General features: G+C 40.3%; 1 protein-coding gene across 1 annotated transcript in view; it reads left to right on the forward strand.

Annotated features, from left to right (window-relative positions):
- Nucleotides 1-21,324, forward strand: part of MFSD14B (major facilitator superfamily domain containing 14B) — an 85,661-nt gene that overhangs the window by 18,806 nt on the left and 45,531 nt on the right. The window lies entirely within an intron of this gene.

Consider the following 21,324-nt stretch of genomic DNA (forward strand, 5'->3'; position numbering starts at 1 on the left):
TTGAGTTGGCCATCAAGTGTGGGAACAGCTTCCAACCTTATCTTTTTTTGATGGACAGCAGATGACCTGATTAATTGAGAAAAGCCAGGTGCCTAGTTCATCTGAACTTTTTGGGTCATATTGAGAAAGTAGGCGAAGGGGTTGGTAGGGACTGCCCTTTTGCTCAAGTACACAGTAGCAGGTTAGAACTCCTTAGTGTGGGGAACAGGGTTAGTGGTCAAGTGAAGGTCTACGCTTTGCTTTGCCTGAGGAACTAGCTACATTTGACTCCTGTCACTTACTCAGGTTGCTGCAGTGCAGGCTGGCTGCCATATGTATGTACTGATTCTATTTGTGGAAACATTTGGGCTGTATAAGAAAAGTAATGTATTACAGTGGTTAGTAGCACATACTCTGGAGGTGTGTGACTATCTTGGTGGAATACCAGTTCATGCACTTACTATGTGAGTTGGGAAAGTTGCTTAAATTCTCTGCATCTGAGTTTGTCATCTATGAAATCGGGATAATAATAGTTCCTATCTCAAAGGTTGTAGTGAGGATAAAATGAAGGTATGTATATATAATGTGCTTTGATTAGGGCCCCGCATAATACCTGTTGTTGCTATTGTTGCTGCTGTTATAGGATAATTATACTTTTTGCCCAGATATTGCTCAGGGGTCTTTGTAATATACTCAATAACCTCTGTCCTTTTCCTTCGGAGTGTATATTTCCATTTATAATTTTACATTCCGTGAAATGAGAGCAAGGACCGTATCCTGTTTCTCACCATTGTCCCCAACACCTAGCTGGTATAGTCAAGGTTAACAAATGTTTGTTGAGTGAATGAATCGTTTGGAGTTGAGTATTTTCACTCTTAAAGAATGTTGGACATATACACCTACTATGTACCCACAAAAAAATAAAAAAAAATCTTGGTATAGATAAGAATATTTACAAAAACAGTTCTTGGCATCTTAGTTTGCATTAATTTGGGTGGTGGTTAATAAATTGTTTGAAAAGTTGTGAAAAGCAGTTATTTTGTAAATATTTAATGAATGCTGCTTGGTCTGTCCAATGAGATAGGCATGCCATTTATTCAACCATTTAATACAGTGCTGAGAAAATTTTTATAATTTTTATAGAAAAGTTATTTTATCTGGAGAGATAACAGTAAAATTCTTTTTTCTGCTTGTATTCCAATATTATTATTAGGTAGGGGGGGAAATTGCAAAGTCTTCAAGTATATAGTCATTTGTTTGGTTTTTAAAATGGTTCATCTTCTACATCCTTCTGTTTATGTAAAAACTTTCAGATAAAGAATTTTTTTTTTTTGCTCTGTCACCCAGGTTAGCATGTGGTGGCAGGATTTTGGCTCACTGCAGTCTCCACCTCCCAGGCTCAAGTGTTCCTCTCACCTCAGCCTCCTGAATAGCTGGGACCACAGGCATGTGCCACCAGGCCCAGCTAATTTTTGTATTTTTAGTAGAGATGGGGTTTTACTACATTTCCGAGGCTGGTCTTGAAGTCCTGAGCTCCTTTGCCTCCCAAAGTGCTGGGATTACAGGTGTGAGCCACTGTGCCTGGCCCAGATAAGTAATTTTTTAGATGGAACATTTTACTAACCAGATAGCTATAAGTGATATAGGCAAAAAATAGCAAATATGTGAATTATGAAGATATTGGCAGCTTACAGTGAAACATACTTTTTTATATATGTCTTCACTACTAATACAGAAATGACTGTGAGTCTTGTGGCAGTACTTTTTTTGCTTTTTTTTTTGAGACGGTGTCTTGCTATGTCGCCTAGGCTGGAGTGCAGTGGCGTGATCTTGGCTCACTGCAACTTCCACCTCCTGGGTTCAGGTGATTCTCCTGCCTCAGCCTCCCGAGTAGCTGGGACTACAGGCGTGCAGCACCACACCCGGCTAATTTTTATATTTTTAGTAGAGAGGGGGTTTCACCATGTTGGCCAGGCTGGTCTTGAATTCCTGACCTCAAGTAATCCACCCGCCTCAGCCTCCCAAAGTGCTGGGATTACGGGGATGAACCAGTATGCTTGGCCTTGTGGCAGTATGTTCAAATTAGGGAGCATTAGTTTTCAATTTGAATATATTTTAGAATAATCTTTTTTGTTGTTTAGAAGTACAGTAGAGTAGACAGTTTAGACAGTTATATTCTTGATTTCTTAACTTGCTCATAAAATAAAACTTGAATATTTCATTTTAAATAAGTTAGCATTGTGCAAAATGCCTATACATGATGTATTTGATAATAAGGGGATTTATTATTGCACATAAGAACTCCAGGATAGAGTGCTTAGCACAGCAGCTTAATGATATTGCTGAGGACCTGGACTCATTATATTCTTATTTGCTCTTCCCAGTGTGCTGGCTTTTGATCTTCAGGATTGACCCCTTGTGGTCTCAAGATGACTGAGCAACTGTAGCATATCATTACACAGCAATGCCCCCAAATTGGAAGTAAACTGTTCTGTTATGCGTCCCTTAGAGAGTGAAAAACCGTTCACAAGCCCTCCCACATGTCTTCCCTTATATCTCATTGACCACAGTTGGGCCATGTAGCTCATTCCTGTCTTAAATCATGGAATTATTATGGTTGAATTAGATTCATCTCCAGAACCTAGTGAGCTCTCTGGCCTGCAGTCTCAAGATGGTGACCATGGTCAGCTTAAGCATGCAGTTAATGAAACATGAACAAAACTGAGAAGATGTTAGCAAGCGATCCTCCTCAGCCTCCTGAGTAGCTGAGGAGTGGGCAGTGTAGGAAGCCAGCCTTTTCTGCCACAACAAATGTCTGTTATGAGTTCAGGATACGTTTAGAGAAATATTACTAGAGCCTGTCTTTGAAAGAGTTGTGTATTATAGGAGGAGGATGTGTGCTAAATGGAAAGGAAGCTACAGGGATATGGCAGTGAAGTACCTGCCTCTGCTCAGGCAAGTCATGGGATATCAGCAGCTGCTCAGATAATAAATTATATGAGTATATTTGTGATATACCCATATAATTGGTATTTGTGAACTCTGCATTGGGTTCTATTTATTCAAAGTGGAGTTGGCGCCAGGCGCAGTGGCTCACACCTGTAATCCTAGCATTTTGGGAGGCCGAGGCAGATGGATTGCCTGAGCTCAGGAGTTTGAGACCAGCCTAGGCAACATACTGAAACCCCATCTCTACTAAAATACAAAAAGTAGCCAGGTGTGGTGGCACGCACCTGTAGTTTCAGCTACTGGGAAGGCTGAGGCATGAAAATGTCTTGAACCCGGGAGGCGGAGGTTGCAGTGAGGTGAGATTGCACCATTGCACTCCAGCCTGGGCAACAGATGGGGAGACTGTCTCCAAAAAATTAAAGTAAAATGAAAACAAAGTGGGGTGGGGTTGGCAAACTTTTTTTGTAAAGGACCTGGTAATAAATGTTATAGGTTTTTTTGGGCCATATGTTACTCAGCTATGCCAGTATAGCACAAAAGCAGCCATAGACAGACAATATGTAAATGAACGAGCATTGCTAAATATCAGTGAAACTTTATAAAAATAAGCAGTGGACTAGATTTGGACTGTGGGCTGTAGTTAGCTAACCCCTGCTCTAATATATTTTTTTTCTTTTTTGAGACGGAGTTTCGCTCTTCTTGCCCAGGCTGGAGTGCACTGGCAGGATCTCGGCTTACCACAACCTCTGCCTCCCGGGTTCAAGCAGTTCTCCTGCCTCAGACTCCCAAGTAGCCAGGATTACAGGCATGCGCCACCACGCCCAGCTAATTTTGTATTTTTAGTAGAGATGGGGTTTCTCCATGTTGGTCAGGCTGGTTTTGAACTCCTGACCTCAGGTGATCCACCTGCCTCGGCCTCTCAAAGTGCTGGGATTATAGGCGTGAGCCACCGTGCCCGGCCTCTAACATTTAATAGTACTAATTTTTCCTCTGTCCCTTTCTTTTTCTCCTTCAGGATGTTTTTATATTCTTGTCCATTTATTTTTTAAAATAAAACTTTTTTATAGAATAGTTTTATATCCACAGAAAAATTGCAGATAGCATAGAGTTTTCCTATACTCCATACCCATATTCCCTTATTATTAACATTTTACGTTGGCATGGTACATTTGTCAAAATTAATGAGCCAATGTCCATGCACTATTATCAGCTAAAAGCAGCCAGGCATGGTGGCTCACACCTGTAATCCCACTATTTTGGGACGGTGAGGCCAGAGGATCACTTGAGACCAGGAGTTCAAGACCAGCTTGGGCATCGCTCTTCAAACAAGCAAAAATTACCAGGCATGGTGGTGTGTGCCTGTAGTCCCAGCTACTTGGGAGAGTGTTTGGAAAAAAAAAGAAAAAAAAAAATCCACTGCCAAAGAAAAAACCCCTAAAGTCCATACATACTTTACTGAGATTTCTTGTATTTTACTGAATGCTCTTTTTCTGTTCCAGTATCTCATGCTACTACATTACATTTAGTTGTTGTGTCTTCTTGGGCTCCTCTGGACTGTGACAGTTTCCTAGGCGCTCCTTGTTTCTGATGTCCTGGACAGTCTTGAGGAGGACTCATCAGGTGTTTTGTAGAATGTCTCTCAACTGAGATTAATCTTGATGTTTTTCTCATGATTAGAGTGGAATTACGGGTGTTTGGGAAGAAGCCCATAGAGATGAAGTACCATTTTCATTATATCAACAGTATGTGCCACTGTTGATGTTAACCTTGATCACCTGGCTGAGATACTGTTTATCAGATTTCTCCACTGTAAATTTGCTCTTTTACCCGTTTCCATACTGTACACTTTGGAAGGAAGTCACTATGTGCAGCCCACACTTTCAGAATGAGTAGTTATATTCCACCTACTTGGGGGCAGAGTGTCTGCATAAATTATTTGGAATTCCTCTGCATGGGAGATTTGCTTGTTCTTTTCTATTTAATCATTTTATCAGTATGAACTCATAGATATTTATTTTGTACTTTGGATTATCCCCAAATCCAATATTGCTTTATTTTCTTGTTCAAATTGTTCTAGCTTTGGCCATTGGGAGTGCTTTGACATATATAACCCTATCTTTGTTTTTTTTTAAAACACTTATGTTCCCAGACCAAACTGAGAGTTGGGCTGCTATTTCTTAAGGCCCAATAATGAGATGCAGATGAACTGGGGAGGAAGAAAGTTTTTATTTCTGCAGTGGGTTACAGGGAGAATACCTGGAAATTATCACCAGGCCAACTCAATATTACAAAGTTTCCATAGCTTATATACCTTCTAAGTTACATGTCTACCTGTAAGTGTGCATTCATCTTAATGATTAACTTCTTTTGGTCCATAACTAAGGTCTGAGTCTTGAAGACCTTCCTCTGGAGCCTCAGTAAATTTACTTAATCTAAATGGGTCCAGGTGCTGGAGTGATTACCCTTATCTTGTCTCCTGCTAAATCACGGAGGTTTGGGAGTTCCTTCACACCCCAATAAACTTGTTTGCGGAGGCCTGGGAAGTTTCTTTAGACCCACAGTAAAACTTGTTTAATCCTAAATGGGCCTTAAGAATTCCTTCATTATTTTGTCATGCTTTCAGGCCCAGGAAAGGCCTAGGCAAAACTCTTGGTGGGCTTTTGTTAAATTCCAGCCTTTGCATAAGGGTACTGGCTCTTCCCCTCCCCCCGCCCCCCCCCCGGTCGCGCCCTCCGAGATGGAGTCTTGCTCTGCTCTGTCACTGAGGCTGGAGTGCAGTGGGGCAGTCTTGGCTCACTGCAACCTCCGCCTCCTGCGTTCAAGCGATTTTCCTGCCTCAGCCTCCAAAGTAGCTGGGATTACAGGCACCTGCCACCACACCCAGCTAATATTTTTGTATTTTTAGTACAGATGGGGTTTCACCATTTTGGCCAGGCTGGTTTCGAACTCCTGACTTCAGGTGATCCGCCCACCTTGGCCTCCCAGAGTGGCTAGGATTACAGATGTGAGCCATCGTGCCCGGCCGGCTCTTTCAGCTTTTAACATTTAACTTAACTACTCAGTCTGTACAGAAACAGTTGTTTTGGGGGCCTGAGTTAGTGAGACCTGGCCTGCCATGCTTATATTCTGGGATTACAAGATACTCCACACTCCTCTTACATATTTCCCACTCTAGTCCCAGAATTAGCTGTTTCTCCAAGGAGCCCTGGTTTCTTTTATTTGAGAATGGCATTTGAAACCAAGATGTGTCACACTAGATATGCTTATTGCTGTTGAGTTTCTAGGGTGTAGTTTCTTTCAGGCTCTTTCAGCTGATAGAGTGAGGAAACAGGTGTATATAATACACACATTTGTAAGTATTTCCATTTGTGACCATCTGTATCTATATGAAGTTAAAAAAGTTCATAATGATGTGCCCAACTCTAATCCATGATTACATGGATCATTCTTGCTTCCTTCTCTTGTTTATTTGTAACCTTCCACTCCAGCAGTGAGAAACCCGGCTCCCACCATCTGCCATCCAGTTTATTTAATTGGTCAATCACAGCATACATGGTCCCAGAATTGTTAATCTTTATTTCCATGGGGTACAACTTTCAACTATAGCATAACAGTGTTTAAGTTACAGAAATGCCAGGTGGTCGATCTAGGTCCTGTTTCTCGCCACACAGAAAGCCAGTCACTGAGTTGAGTATTGCCAGGGAAAAAGCCTTTTTTTTTTTTTTCTTTTTTGAGATGGAGTTTCGCTTTTGTTGCCCAGGCTGGAGTGCAATGGTGCAATCTCGGCTCGCTACAACCTCTGCCTCCTGGGTTCATGCGAGTCTCCTGCCTCAGCCTCCCGAGTAGCTGGGATTACAGGCGTGTGCCACCATGCCTGGCTAATTTTGTATTTTTAGTAGAGATGGGGGGTTTCCCCATGTTGGCCAGGCTGGTCTCAAACTCATGACCTCAGGTGATCCGCCCGTCTAGGCCTCCCAAAGTTCTGGGATTACACCCAGAGCCACTGCGCCCAGCCAGAGAAAAATTTTGCCTTTTTATGCCTACTGAAGAGAATGGGAGATCAGTTTCGAATCTGCCTCCTCGACCAACTAGAACTGGGGGGTTTATGTACCGAAAAAAGGAATGTAACTATGTGTGAGGAAAACAGCAATTAGGAAAAGGATAAGGAAGCGCAGTCCTGACCTATGAGGGGAAAGAGGTGTCTGGGGTCTCATTGTCAAATGGTGATTTGGTGAGTTTCAGTCCGTTGTCTGAGGAAAGAACTCAGTGGAGACAAATATAAGTTTTAGGTTTTAAAACTGGAAGGGTCAGTTTCTATGTTTATTCAAAGACCTGTACATATAGTTTCTATGGGGAAATTGAGCCAGTTTCATTTATGCGCAACTTTTTTTGCCTCCAGTCTTAAAGGAAAAAAAAAAACAACTGATAATATTTTTTGCCTATGATAAAATTCCAGCTTCCAAATGAAAAAAAAAAAAAAGACTCCACTATTTCCCAGAGTTACTTGGATCACTGCCTTTCCCCATACCCCCTTTAGTGAGGTTGTTTCATGTGTTTGTACTGCAATTAGATTCTTTTGCTACATTCTGCATTCCATCCTGGGATTCTCCACCTCTGAAATGTTTTCTAAAAGTTAACATGTACTGAAGCTCACTCTTGTTCTCTGAAGTTCTGCTGGTTTTGAAAAATATGTGGTGCCGTTTACCTATCATTAAAATATCATACAGAACAATTTTACTACCTGAAAGTGTCCTGTGCTTCATCCATTTAACCCTACCCTCCAGCTCCAGCTACCACTGATCTGGTACTATCTATAGTTTTGCTTTTTCCGGAATGCCCTTTAAATGGTATCTTACACTTTGCAGCCTTTCAGACTTGCTTCTTTCATTTAGCAATATGCATTTCAGATCCATCCTTCTAACAATCTTGTTTTAATTTGCATTTTAAAATGACAGTGACACATAATGAACATCTTTTCTTTTTTTTTTTTTTTTTTGAGACGGAGTTTCGCTCTTTCATGTGGGGTCAACTGCAATAGAAGAGAGGACCCTCAAACACAGGCTAATTTTTTTGTTGTTGTTTTTGAAGCGGAGTCTCACTCTGTCACCCAGGCTGGAGTGCAGTGGCGCGATCTTGGCTCACTGCAACCTCCGCCTTCCGATTTCAAGCATTTTCTCCTGCCTCAGCCTCCCAAGTAGCTGGGATTACAGGAGTCCGCCACCACAACCAGCAAATTTTTTTGTATTTTTGGTAGAGATGGGGTTTCACCGTGTTGGCCAGGCTGGTCTTGAACTCCTGACCTCAGGTGATCAAGACCTGGGCCTCCCAAAGTCCTGGGATTACAGGCGTGAGCCACCGCGCCCGGCAATGAACATCTTTTTATAGGCATATTTGCCATCTGTATATCATCTTTGAGGAGACCGTTGCGGTCCTGTCACCCCTCCCCCCTTTTCTTGTTTACGATCGGGATTTATTACCTCATTTAACAAGAAATCTGATGGAAAGACAGTTCCAGGATTGGTCCTTGATTTTGCGTCAAGGACCAGGTTCTTTCCATCTTCAGTGTGTTGATTTGTCTGGCTCTCATGGTCTCAAGATGGCTGCCATAGTTCAGTTACAGGAAAGGGGTCCCAATCCAGACTCCAAGAGAGGATTCCTGGATAGACCTCGAACAAGAAAGAATTCAGGGCAAGTCCCTAAAGTGAAAGCAAGTTTATTAGGAAAGTAGAGGAACAAAAGAATGGCTACTCCATAGACAGAGCAGCCCTGAGGGCTGCTGGTGCCCATTTTTATGGCTATTTCTTGATTATATGCTAAATAAGGGGTGGATTATTCATGCCTCCCTTTTAGACCTATAGGGTAACTTCTGATGTTGCCATGACATTTGTAAACTGTCATGGCACTGGTGGGAGTATAGCAGTGAGGATGACCAGAGATCACTCTCATTTCTGTCTTGTTTTTGGTGGGTTTTAGCCAGCTTCTTTACTGTAACCTGCTTTATCAGCAAGGTCTTTATGACCTGTATCTTGTGCTTCCTATCTTCGTCCTTTGAGTTAGAATTCCTTAACTGTCTGGGAATACAGCCCAGTAGGTTTCAGTCTCATTTACCCAGCTCCTATTCAAGATGGAGTTGCTCTGGTTCACACGCCTCTGACAGTTCTAGGCTTCATATACAGTTAAAGTATTCCAGAGGCAGAAAAAGAATCTCTGCTCTCTTTTCTCTCTATTGCATTTTAAAAATTGAGATACATTCACGTACCATACAGTTCATCATTTTGAAAGTATACAGTTTGGTTTTTTAATATATATTCATGGTGTTGTAGAACTATCACTATCTAATTCTAGAACATTTTCATCACTGCAAAAAGAGTCCCTATATCTATCCATTAACTGTCACTCTCCATCTCTCCCTTTTCTCAGATCATTTGCCCATTTTTTAATTGGGTTGTTGTATTAGTGACTTGTAAGGGCGCTTTCTATGTTCTTAAGTTCTTTATCAGATAAGATGGTTGCAGATACTTTCTTCCAATCTGTGGCTTATCTTTTCATTCACTTACCAGTGTCTTTTGCAGAGCAGAGGTTTTTAATTTTAGTGAAGTCCAATATATCAACTTTTTCTTGCATGTGGGATGACTTTAGTCTTGTACCTACAGACTCATCTTGAAACCATGTGACCAAGTTCACTTATATTTTCTCCTAATAATCCTCTAGAAGCTAATAGTTTTGCATTTTATTTTTAATGCATGATGTAGTTTGAGTTACTTATTTTTATTTTAGTTTATATGCATAACAGTTTTTAAAGTTTCAGTTCAGTAGCATTAAGTACATTCACATTGTTGTGTACTCATTACCACTGTCTGTCTCTAGAATTTTTTCATCATCCCAAACTGAACTCTGTGCCCATTAAGCAATAACTCCCTAGCCCCTGGTAGTCACTATTGTACTTACTGTCTATGAATTTAATTACTGTAGGTACCTCATGTAAGTGAAATTATGCCATATTTGATTTTTTATGACTGGCTCCTTTCCTTTCCTTTCCATTTCCATTTCCATTTCACTCTTGTTGCCCAGGCTGGAGTGCAATGGCGTGATCTCGGCTCACTGCAACCTCTGCCTGCCGGGTTCAAGTGATTCTCTTGCCTCAGCCTCCCAAGTAGCTGGGATTACAGGCGCCCGCCACCACGCCTGGCTAATTTTTTTGTATTTTAGTAGAGACGGGTTTGCACCATGTTGGCCACGCTGGTCTCAAACTCCTGACCTAAGGTGATCCACCCACCTCGGCCTCCCAAAGTGCTGGGATTACAGGCATGAGCCACCGTTACCAGCCGTGACTGGCTTATTTCACTTACTACAACGTCCTTAATGTTCATCCATGTTGTGACAGTCAGTTTGCTTTTTTTTTTTTAAGGTTGAATGATATTCCATTGTATACATGTACCATATTTTGTTTAAACATTCATAAGTTGAACACTTGGGTTGCTTCTACGGTTTGGCTGTTGTGAGGGAATTCTGTGAATTTGGGTATATAAAAATCTGTTCAAGTCCCTGCTATTGTTTCTTTTGAATAGATAGCCAAAAGTGGAATTGCTGGGTCATGGAGTAATTCTATTTTTAATTTTTTGAGTACCTGCCAAACCGTTTTCCATAGGGGCTGCACCATTTTACATTCCTACCAACAGTGTGCAAGGCTTCTAATTTCTTCATGTCCTTGCCAGCACTTATTTTCTTATTTAAGAAAAAAATCACAGCTGCTGTAGTCTGAATGTGTCTCCCAAAATTCATGTGTTGGGAACTTAATTCCCGGTGCAGGAGTATTGCGAGGTGGCGCCTTTTGGGAAGGGTTTATGTCATGAGGGCTACACCATTATCAACGGATTAATGCTGCTATTAAAAAGGGCTTGTGGGAGAGGGCTCATCCTCTTTTGCCCTTCCACCTTCTGCTTTGTGAGGATGCTGTAAGACTGTCCACCCCAGATGCTAATACCTTGTTTTGGACTTCCCTGCCTCCAAAACTGTGAGAAAATAAATGTCTGTTATTTAAAACTACCCAGTCTCAAGTATCCTGTTATAGCAGCACAAAACAGATTAAGACAGTAGCCATCCTAATGTGTATGTGGTGATACCTCATGGTTTTGATTTGCGTTTCCCTAATGATAAGTGATGTGTATCTTTTCTTTTTTCTTTCTCTTTCTTGTTTTTTTGAGGGACAGATTTTTGGTCTGTCTCTTAGGCAGGAGTGCAGTGGTGCAATCTTGGCTCACTGCAAACTCCGCCTCCCGGATTCAAGCAGTTCTGCTTCAGCCCCCAGAGTAGCTAGGAACACAGGCATGCGCCACCATGCCTGGCTAATTTTTGTATTTTTACTAGAGACAGGGTTTCACCATGTTGGCCAGGGTGGTTTCAAATTCCTGATCTCAAGTGATCTGTCTGCCTCAGCCTCCCAAAGTGCTGGGATTACATACATACATGAGCCACCGTGCCCGGCCTATGTGTATCTTTTCATGTGCTTCTTGGCCATTTGTGTATCTCTTTTAGAGAGGTCTATTCAGTTTCCTTGCCTGTTTTTAATTGAGTTGTTATTTTGTCTGTGAGTTGAAAAAGTTTATTATATATTCTAGGTATTAATCTCTTATCAGATACGTGATTTGCATGTATTTTGTGCCATTCTGTAGATTGCCTTTTCACTGTCTTGATAGTATCCTTTGATATATGAAGGTTTTTCATTTTGATGAAGTTTGATTTTTATGTCTTTTTTCTTTTGTTGGCTGTTCTTTTGGTGCCATATCCAAGAAGTCATTGTCAAATCCAATACCAGGAAGCTTTCCTCCATGTTTTCTTCTAAGGGTTTCATAGGTTTTGCTTTTATGTTTAGATTTTTGGTCCATTTTGAATTAACTTTTATATACGGTTTAGGGTAGCGATCCAACTTCATTCTTTTTAATGTGGATATCCAGTTTTTCCATCACCATTTGCTGAAAGACTGTCCTTCCTTTCTCATTAAATGGCCTTGGTACCCTTGTTGCATATCATTTGTGACATGTATGTATTTACTTCTGGGCTTTTTATTTCCAGGCTTTTAATTTATTTTTTTAAAAGACTAGGCCGGGCGCAGTGGCTCATGCTTGTAATCCCAGCACTTTGGAAGGCTGAGGCGGGCAGATCACGAGGTCAGGAGATCGAGACTATCCTGGCTAACATGATGAAACCCCGTCTCTACTAAAAATACAAAAAATTAGCCGGGCATGGTGGCGGGTGCCTGTAGTCCCAGATACTCGGGAGGCTGAGGCAGGAGAATGGCATGAACCCGGGAGGTGGACCACGCTTGCAGTGAGCGGAAATCACGCCACTGCACTCCAGCCTGGGCGACAGAGTGAGACTCCGTCTCCAAAAAAAAAGACTGGGTTTTGCCATGTTGCCCAGACTGGACTTGAACTCTTGGGCTCAAGTGATTCTTCTGTCTAAGCTTCCTCAGTAGGTAGAAATACAGGCACACACCACCATGCCCACTTGGGCTTTTTATTCCGTTGGTCTATATGTCTGTTTTTATGCCAGAACCACACTGTTTTGATTGCCATATGTTTATAGTAAGTTCTGAATTCAGAAAGTGTGAGATAATTTTTTTTCTTTTTCAAGATTGTTTTGGCTATTGGGGGTCCCTTAAGATTCTATATAAATTTTAGGATGGAGTTTTCTCTTCTTGCAAAAAGCATCATTGGGATTTTGATAGGACTGGCATTGAATCTGCAGATCACTTTTGGTAACAGTGATACCTTAACTATATTAAATCTTTAAATCCATGAACATGGGATGTCTTTGTGTTTATTTATACCTTCTTTAATTTCTTTCAGCAGTGTCTTACAGTTTTAAGCATAGAGGTCATTCACCTTCTTGGTTAAATTTATTCCTAAGTATCTTATTCTTTATGATGCTATTGCAACTTGAATTTTTTTTTTTTTGAGGCTGGGTGTCACTCTTGCTCAGGCTGGAGTGTAATGGGGTGATCATAGCTCATTGCAAACTTGAACTCCCAGTTTCAAGTGATCCTCCCACCTCAGCCTCCTGAGTAGATGGGACCACAGGTGTACGCCAGCACGTCTGGCTAAGTTTTTTGATTATTATTTTTTTTTGAAACACAGTTTCACTCTCGTTGCAGGCTGGAGTGCAGTGGTGCAATCTCGGCTCACCACAACCCCTGCCTCCCGGGTTCAAGCGATTCTTCTGCCTCAGACTCCCATGTAGCTGGGATTACAGGCAGGCACCACCACACCCAGCTAATTTTGTATTGTTAGTAGAGACAGGTTTTCACCATGTTGGTCAGGCTGACCTCAAACTCCTAACCTCACATGATCTGCCTGCCTCGGCTTCCCAAAATGCTGGGATTACAGGAGTGAGCCACTGCGCCCAGCCGTTTTTTGATTATTAGTAGAGACAAAGTCTCACTATGTCGCCTGGGAGGGCCTCAAATTCCTGAGCTCATGCTGTCTTCCTGCCTTGGCCTCCCAAAACATTAGGATTACAGGTGTGAGCCACTGCACCCAGCCCAATTTGAATTTTTTAAGTTTCATTTTAACATTGTTAATCTTTAGTGTGTAGAAATGCAGCTGATTTTTAATGTTGATTTTGTATCTTGTAACTTTGTTAAATTCATTTATTAGTTGTAACAGGTTTTTTGTGTGTGGAATTTTTAGGGTCTTATGAGAGCTTGTCATCAGCGAACAGAGATAATTTTACTTCTTCATTTCCAGTTTGGATGCCTTTTCTTTCTTTTTCTTGCCGTATTACTCTGGCTAGAATTTCCAGTATTGTATTATACTGAATAGAAGTGGGGAAAGTGTGCATCTTTGTCTTGTTTCTGATCTTAGAGGAAAAGTTTCCAGCCTTTTTCCAGCCTTTCCCCATTGAATATGATGTGAAGTATGGGTTTTTCATATTTGGCCTTTATTATTTGAGATAATTTTATTCTTTTCTTAGCTTTCTAAGTGTTTTTATTATGAAAGTGTGTTGAATTTTGTCAGATGCTTTTACTGCATCAATTAAGATGATTATGTGGGTTTTTCCTCTTTATTTTAATGTGTTGTATTACATTGATTGGTTTTCATAGGTGAACTGTTATTACATTCTTAGAATAAGTCCTTGGTTATGGTGTATGACCATAATAAACTGCTTAATAAACTGTTGAATTTGGTTTGCTAATATTTTGTTGAGGATTTTTGCATCAATGTGCATAAGGAAAATTGGTCTGTAGTTTTCTTTTTTTTTTTTTTTTTGAGATGGAGTCTTGCTCTGTCACCCAGGCTAGAGTGCAGTGGCATGATCTCAGCTCACTGCAACCTCCGCCTCCCAGATTCAAGCAATTTTCTGGCCTCCATCACCTGAGTAGCTGAGATTACAGGCACGCACTACCACGCCCGGCTAATTTTTGTATTCTTGGAAGAGGCGTGGTTTCACTGTGTTGGCCAGGCTGGTGTCGAACTCTTGACCTTGTGATCCACCTGCCTCGGCCTCCCAAAGTGCTGGGATTACAGGCATGAGCCACTGTGCCTGGCCCTATAGTTTTCTTGTAGTGTCTTTGTCTGGCTTTTTTAGAGTTTGGCAGTACTCCCTGATCTGTGATTTTGCTCTCTGTGGTTTTGCTTTCCATGGTTTCAGTTACCCGAAGTGGGCTGAGGTTTGATAATCCTAAATGGAAAATTCCAGAAATAAAAATTCGTAAGTTTTAAGTTACACATCACATTCTGAGTAGTGTGATGAAATATTTTGCTATCTTGCTCCATTCCTTCGTCCAGCATTTACACTGTATATGCTGCCCATCTGTTAGTCAGTCAGCCATCAGTTATCGGATGGACTGCAGTATCACAGTGCTTGTGTTCAAGTAGCCCTTATTTTATTTAATAATGACCAAAAGCACAAGAGGACTGTGCCTAATTAAAAATTAAACTCAATCATAGGTGTGTGTAGGAAAAAACAGTATATACAGATGGCCCCAAATTTGATGGTTGGACTTAAGATTTTTCAACTTTACCTTGATGCAAAAGCAATATGCATTGAGTATGCACCTCTACTTATGATTGGGTTGTCTGGATAAGCCCATCGTAGGTTGAATATATCATAAGTCTAAAGCGACTTTCAAGTTAGTATATTTTCAACTTACAGTCGGTTTATTGAGACGTAACCCCTTTGTAAGTCGAGGAACAGCTGTATAGGGTTTGGTACTTTTCGAGGCGTCCACTAGGGATCTTGGAATGTATCCCCCTTGGATAAGGGGGCAACTACTGTAATGCTGGCTTCAGAGAGTGAGTTAGAAAGTGCTCCCTCCTCTTCATGTCTTGGGAAGAGGTTTAATTCTTTAACTCTGCTGGAATTCTGGGAGGTTTTTGATTACTGATTCAGTCTCCTTACTAGTTATAGGTCTATTTATATTTTCTGTTTCTTCATGATTCATTTTTAGTAGGTTATGTGTTTCTAGGAGTTTGTCCATTTTGTTTTATTTATCCAGTTTGTTGGCTAATTGTCTATGAGACTCCCTTATAATCCTGTTTCTGTAAGGTTGACCATTATTATCTTCTGTTTCATTTCTGGTATTAGTAATTCAGGTCTTCTGTTTTCTTGGTTTGTCCAGTAGTTTGATATTTTCGTTAAATCAATTTTGGTTTTGTTCATTTTCTCTTCCCTTTCCTTTTTCTGTTTTTTTTTTTTATTTTTTGAGACGGAGTCTCGCTCTGTCACCCAGGCTGGATTGCAGTGGCACGATCTCTGCTCACTGCAAGCTCCCCTGCCTCCTGGGTTCAAGCGATTCTCCTGCCTCAGCCTCCCAAGTAGCTGGGACTACAGGCATCCGCCACCACGCCTGGCTAATTTTTTTTATTTTTAATTTTTAGTAGAGATGGGGTTTTACCATGTTAGCCAGGATGGTCTCAACCTCCTGACCTCGTGATCCGCCTGCCTTGGCCTCCCAAAGTGCTGGGATTACAGGCCACTGCGCCCGGCCTCCTTTTTTTTTTTTTTTTTTTTTTTTTAAGGCAAGGTTTCATTCCCTTCTCCCAGACTGGAGTACAGTGGTATGATGATGGCTCATTGCGCCCTCAACTTCCTGGACTCAGGCGATTCTCCCACTGCAGCCTCCCAAATAGCTGGGACTATAGGTGTATGTGCCACCATGCTTGGGTAAACTTTTTCTTTTTTGTATTTTTAGTAGAGACAGGGTTTCACCATGTTGCCCAAGCTGGTCTTAACTCCTGGGTTCAAGTGTTCTGCCCGCCTTGACCCCCCAAAGTGCTAGGCTCACACTGCACCTGGCCTGATTTTGTCGATTTTTCTGTATTGCTTTTCTATTCTGTATCACGTTTGTATCTGCTCTGATCTTTCTTTCCTTGCTTTGAATTTAGTTTGCTCTCTTCTAGTTTCTTACGGTGGAAAGTTAAATTATTGATTTGAGATCTTTTATAACCACACATCTACAGCTGTACACTTCCTGTTAAGCGCTGCTTTAAGCTGCATTCAACTGGTGTGTCACATTTTCATTTTTGTTCAAATGAAAGTTTTGTAACTTTCCTTGTGATTTCTTTTACCTGTTATTTAGGAGTATGTTTAAATATTTTAATATTCATGAATTTTCCAAATTTTCTTAAGTTAATGATGTCTAATTTCATTCTGTGTGGTCAAGAACATAGTTTGTATAAATTAACTCCTTTTAAATTTATTCAAACTTGTTTTACAGTCTTCTCATGTGCACTTGAGGATTTATATCTTGTTGGGAAGAGTGTTCAATAAATGTCTGTTAGGTTTAGTTAGTGTACAGTGTTACTGAAGTCTTCTATTTCTTGCTGATCTTCTAATTGTTCTATCAGTTACTGAGAATGGGTATTGAAGTCTCCAGCTATTGTTGATTTGTGTATTTGTGCCTTTTATTTTTAGAGAGTATTGATGCCGGTAGGTGAGGACGATGGCTTTTTTTTTTTTTTTTCCTAAACGAGACTGGAGTCTCACTTTGTGGCCTAGGCTAGAGTGCAGTGGTGCAGTCATAGCTCATTGTAGCCTTAAACTCCTGCGCTCCAGCGATCTTCCTGCCTCAGTCTCCTGAGGAGGTGGTACTACAGACACATGTCACCATGCCTGGTTAATTTTTAAATTTTTTGGAGAGATCGAGTCTCACTGTGTTGTCTATACTGGTCTTGAACTCCTAGCCTCAAGTAAATCTCCCACCTGCCGCCTGAGCCTCACAAAGTGCCAAGATTACTGGCATGAGCTACTGCACTGGGCCTATTTTTTTTCCCCCCTAAGAGATGGTGTTCTTGCTGTGTTGCCCAGGCTGGACTTGAACTCCTAGGCTCAGGTGATCCTTCCAAATAGCTGGGACTACAGGTGCACACCACCACTCCTGGCTGAGAATGATAATTTGATGTTGCATTGTATAAATGTTTTTAATATTGATTCTAAAGGGGTCCTATAAATCAATATGAAAGATTAAAGTCACCAATAAAAAATTGACAGAAGATGAATAGGCAGTTCACAGAAAAAGAAATGCAAATTCCTAATCATAGGAAAGAAGCTCGGCTTCATTGGGAGTAAGGGAAATACAAAATAAAATTAGATAATCATTTAAAAAATCAAATTAGCAAAAATTTTAAAATTATTATTATTTGAGATGGAGTCTCACTCTGTCCCCGAGGCTGGAGTGCAGTGGTGTGATCTTGGCTCACTGCAGCCTCCGCCTCCTGGGTTCCAGTGGTTCTCCTGCCTCAGCCTCCTGAACAGCTAGGATTACAGGCACTTGCCGTCACGCCTGGCTAATTTTTGTATTTTTAGTAGAGATGGGGTTTTGCCATGTTGGCCAGGCTGGTCCTGAAATGCCTGCCTCGGCCTCCCAAAGTGCTGGGATTACAGGCATGAGCCACCGCACCTGGCAAAAAATTTAAAAATTATTATGCAGTCTTAGGATATGGCAGGACAGGTATCCTCCAGAATTGTTAACGAGACTGTAAGTTGTTCTTTTTTTTAAATTGTTAATGAGACTGTAAGTTCTTTTCTTTTTAGCAATCTGTTTAAAGCTTTTTTTGTGGTTACCTTTACATATTATTAGGAATACCTCCCCATATTCATCACCCTACTGCAACAAGGCCAATCTTGTTTTACCTGCATTTTCTGTATACTGGTTTATGTCTTGACTGCATTGAATCCAGGTTTTTTGTTTCACTTTGTTTTTTCAAAGAATACTTCTTAAGTGGTGGTATTTTTTTGTTGTATTACATCATGTGGCAAATGATCTCTGTCTGTGATGTTATGATTGATCAGGTTTCAGGTGTTATCAGTTTGATTATTCCCTTGTACCTTGTCAGCTTTTACCCAGTGATTTCAGTGGCCATTAATGGTCATGGCCTAGATTCACTATTTCAGTAAGGCTGTGAAGTGGCAGGATTCTAAGTTAATTATTCCTTTCTTCATTCGTTAGCCGATTTTTTTTTTTTTTTTGAGACAGAGTTTCGTGCTTGTTGCCCAGGCTGGAGTGCAATGGCGTGATCTTGGCTCACTGCAACCTCCTCCTCCCAGGTTCAAGCCATTCTCCTACCTCAGCCTCCCTAGTAGCTGGGATTACAGGCACCCGCCACCAAGCCTTGCTAATTTTTGTATTTTTAGTAGAGATGGGGTTTCACCATGATGGCCAGGCTTGTCATGAACTCCTGACCTCAAGTGATCCGCCTGCCTCAGCCTCCCAAAGTGCTGTGATTGTAGGTGTGAGCCACTTCCCTTGGCCCAGAGTTAATTTTTGCTGTTACAGTGTTTTAGCTTTGTGCATATGGCACCTCATAGTTTAGGGATAAAGTAGAATTGTTGCTTCAAAGGGTAAATATGTAATTTGTCTAGATGTTGCTGAATTTTCTTCCATAGTGGTGTACCATTTTTCATTCCTATTTGCAGTTTGTGTTTCTTTTCAGTTGCTTCATCAATAGTTTACAAACGTTTGAATTTTTGCATTTTTAATGTCTGATACTGAGAACTTGTGTTTGAATTTAGCTTAATTTTGCATTTTTCTTAATACAAGTGAGGCTACTAAGGGACATTTGATTTCAGTGAACTGGTTCATATTTCTTGCCAATCTTTTTATTGGGCTGTTAGTCTTTTTCTTAACATTTTTAGAAGCTTTTTATATGTTAGAGATAGTTGATTAGGTGACATAAGATGAAGTATTTTTTTGACTCCTAATTAGTGAAACTTTAAAATTATAATTGGATTCTAAATTAGAATGTGTATATTCTTTGGCCCTGCAACTTCACTTCTAGAAATTTATCCTAGAATGCTAATAAAAGAATAATAGTCCCACCATTTTCACCCTTTTTTTTTTTTTCCCACAAGGACACAATTTTAATAGTAACTTATATTAAGATGCAGTGTCTGCTAAATTATAAAAATCGCTTTAAAAATATATTGACTTAATTATACTCATTTCCTTTCCTTTATGTATTGACATTTTTCAAATACTTCATATTGAAATAATTTCAAAACATGATTATTACAACATGTGGCAAACATTTTCACCCTTATGTGTATAGCCAAGGGAACTGGAAACATGTTCATACAAAAACTTGTACATCAATGTTTACAGCAGCATTATTCATAATAGCCAAAGATGGAAACAACCCAAGTGTCTATGAACTGATGAATGGATAAACAAAATGCAGTATATTGATGCAGTGGAATATCATTTAGCTATAAAATTGAATGAAATACTGACACATGCTACAACATGGATGAACCTTGAAAATATGCTGATTGGAAGAAGCTAGACACAAAAGGCTACATGTTGTGTGATTCCATTTATGGATTCTATTTATGTATGATCCCAGAATAGGCAAATCCATAGAGACAGAAAGTAGATTAGTGGTTCTGAGGGGAAGTAGGGGGAGAAGGAAATGAAGAATGTCTCCTAATAGGTGTAGGGCTTCTTTTGGGGGGTGATAAACATGTTCTGGAGTTAGATAGTGGTGATGGTTGTATAATCTTGTGGATATTCCAAAAACCGCTGACTTGTGTGCACTTGAAAATGGTGAATTTTATGAGATGTGACATATTTTTAAAAAATAAAATGTATAACCTCAATCTAATCATGAGAGAATATTAGATTAATTCAAATTGAGGGACACTCTATAAAATTATTGGTGAAGAGTATACTAGTATTCCCTGAAAGTATCAAGATCATGAAAGTAAAAAAATAAAAGTCTTGGGAACTGACTTAGATTGGAAGAGCCTAAAGAAATGTGAGAACTAAATGCAGTGTTAAATCTTTGATTAGATTCTGAACCAGAAAAAGAAAATGGGAAAAATGGCAAAATTCAAATAAGGTATGTAGATTAAAGTTTTGTAGCAATGCTAATTTCCTGGTTTAGATAATTATACCATGGTTATAGAAGATTTTAACATTTGGGGAAGCTGGGTGAAGGATATACAGGAACTCTTGGTTTTTGCAACTTTTCTGTAGGTTTAATATTATTCCAAAATTTAAAAAGTTAATTGCAGCAGTTTTAAATAAGTGAAAATTCCATGTACTCCTATCAATATTCAATTGGTTAAAATTATGGCACATTCATACAATGAGATACTGAGTAGTTAGCTATTAAAAAGAATGTGGGCCGGGTATGGGGGCTCATACCTGTAATCCCAGCACTTTGCGATCACGCCACTGCACCCCAGCCTGGGCAACAAAGCGAGACTTCATCTCAAAAAAAAAAAAAGCTAATTAAGAAACAACCCTTATACTTAATGGCTTAAAACAACAACCATTTGTTACAATTCTTTGGGTTAGGGGTTTGAGTGGAACTCAGCGAGAGTTCTTCACTGATTTCTCTCGGTGTGTCTCATGCTTCTGCAGTCACCTGCAGGCCTGATTGTAATTGGGTCGTCTAAGATGGCCTTGCTCCTCCTATGTCTGACAGTTGGTGATGGCTGTTAACTGGTTTGTGAGGCCTTGATAGGGAGAGTTTCTTATCCTCTCATATGCCTGTGGCAGGAAGATATTTCTCCTTGTGGTAGTCTTGATCTTTGGCAATCTAGGTTCAGAAATCCATGTTTTCTCTTCACCTGACCGTTGGTTAGAGGAAGTTGTCAAACCAGCTTTGATCTAGGGACATGGAGAAACAGATTGAACCTTTTGATGGAATTGGCAGCAAAGTCATATTGTGAAAATGTGTGTGTACAGGAATGAGAGCAATTTGTAGCTCTTTGTTTTTGCAGTTCTTTGTTTTCGCAGTTTTCCACAGGAGTGATGGAATAAGATTTGTATTTTTAAAAAGTTCACTCTGAGTGTAATGTCACCACAAGTTTGGAGGGGACAGGGAAAACGAGTCAAGGCAGGGTTAACAGGTCATTGCAGTAATCTGTGGGAGAGATGATAAATAAGAGCGT

This window comes from Gorilla gorilla, chromosome 13 (genome assembly GCF_029281585.2).
Source record: "Gorilla gorilla gorilla isolate KB3781 chromosome 13, NHGRI_mGorGor1-v2.1_pri, whole genome shotgun sequence".
NCBI lineage: Eukaryota > Metazoa > Chordata > Mammalia > Primates > Hominidae > Gorilla > Gorilla gorilla.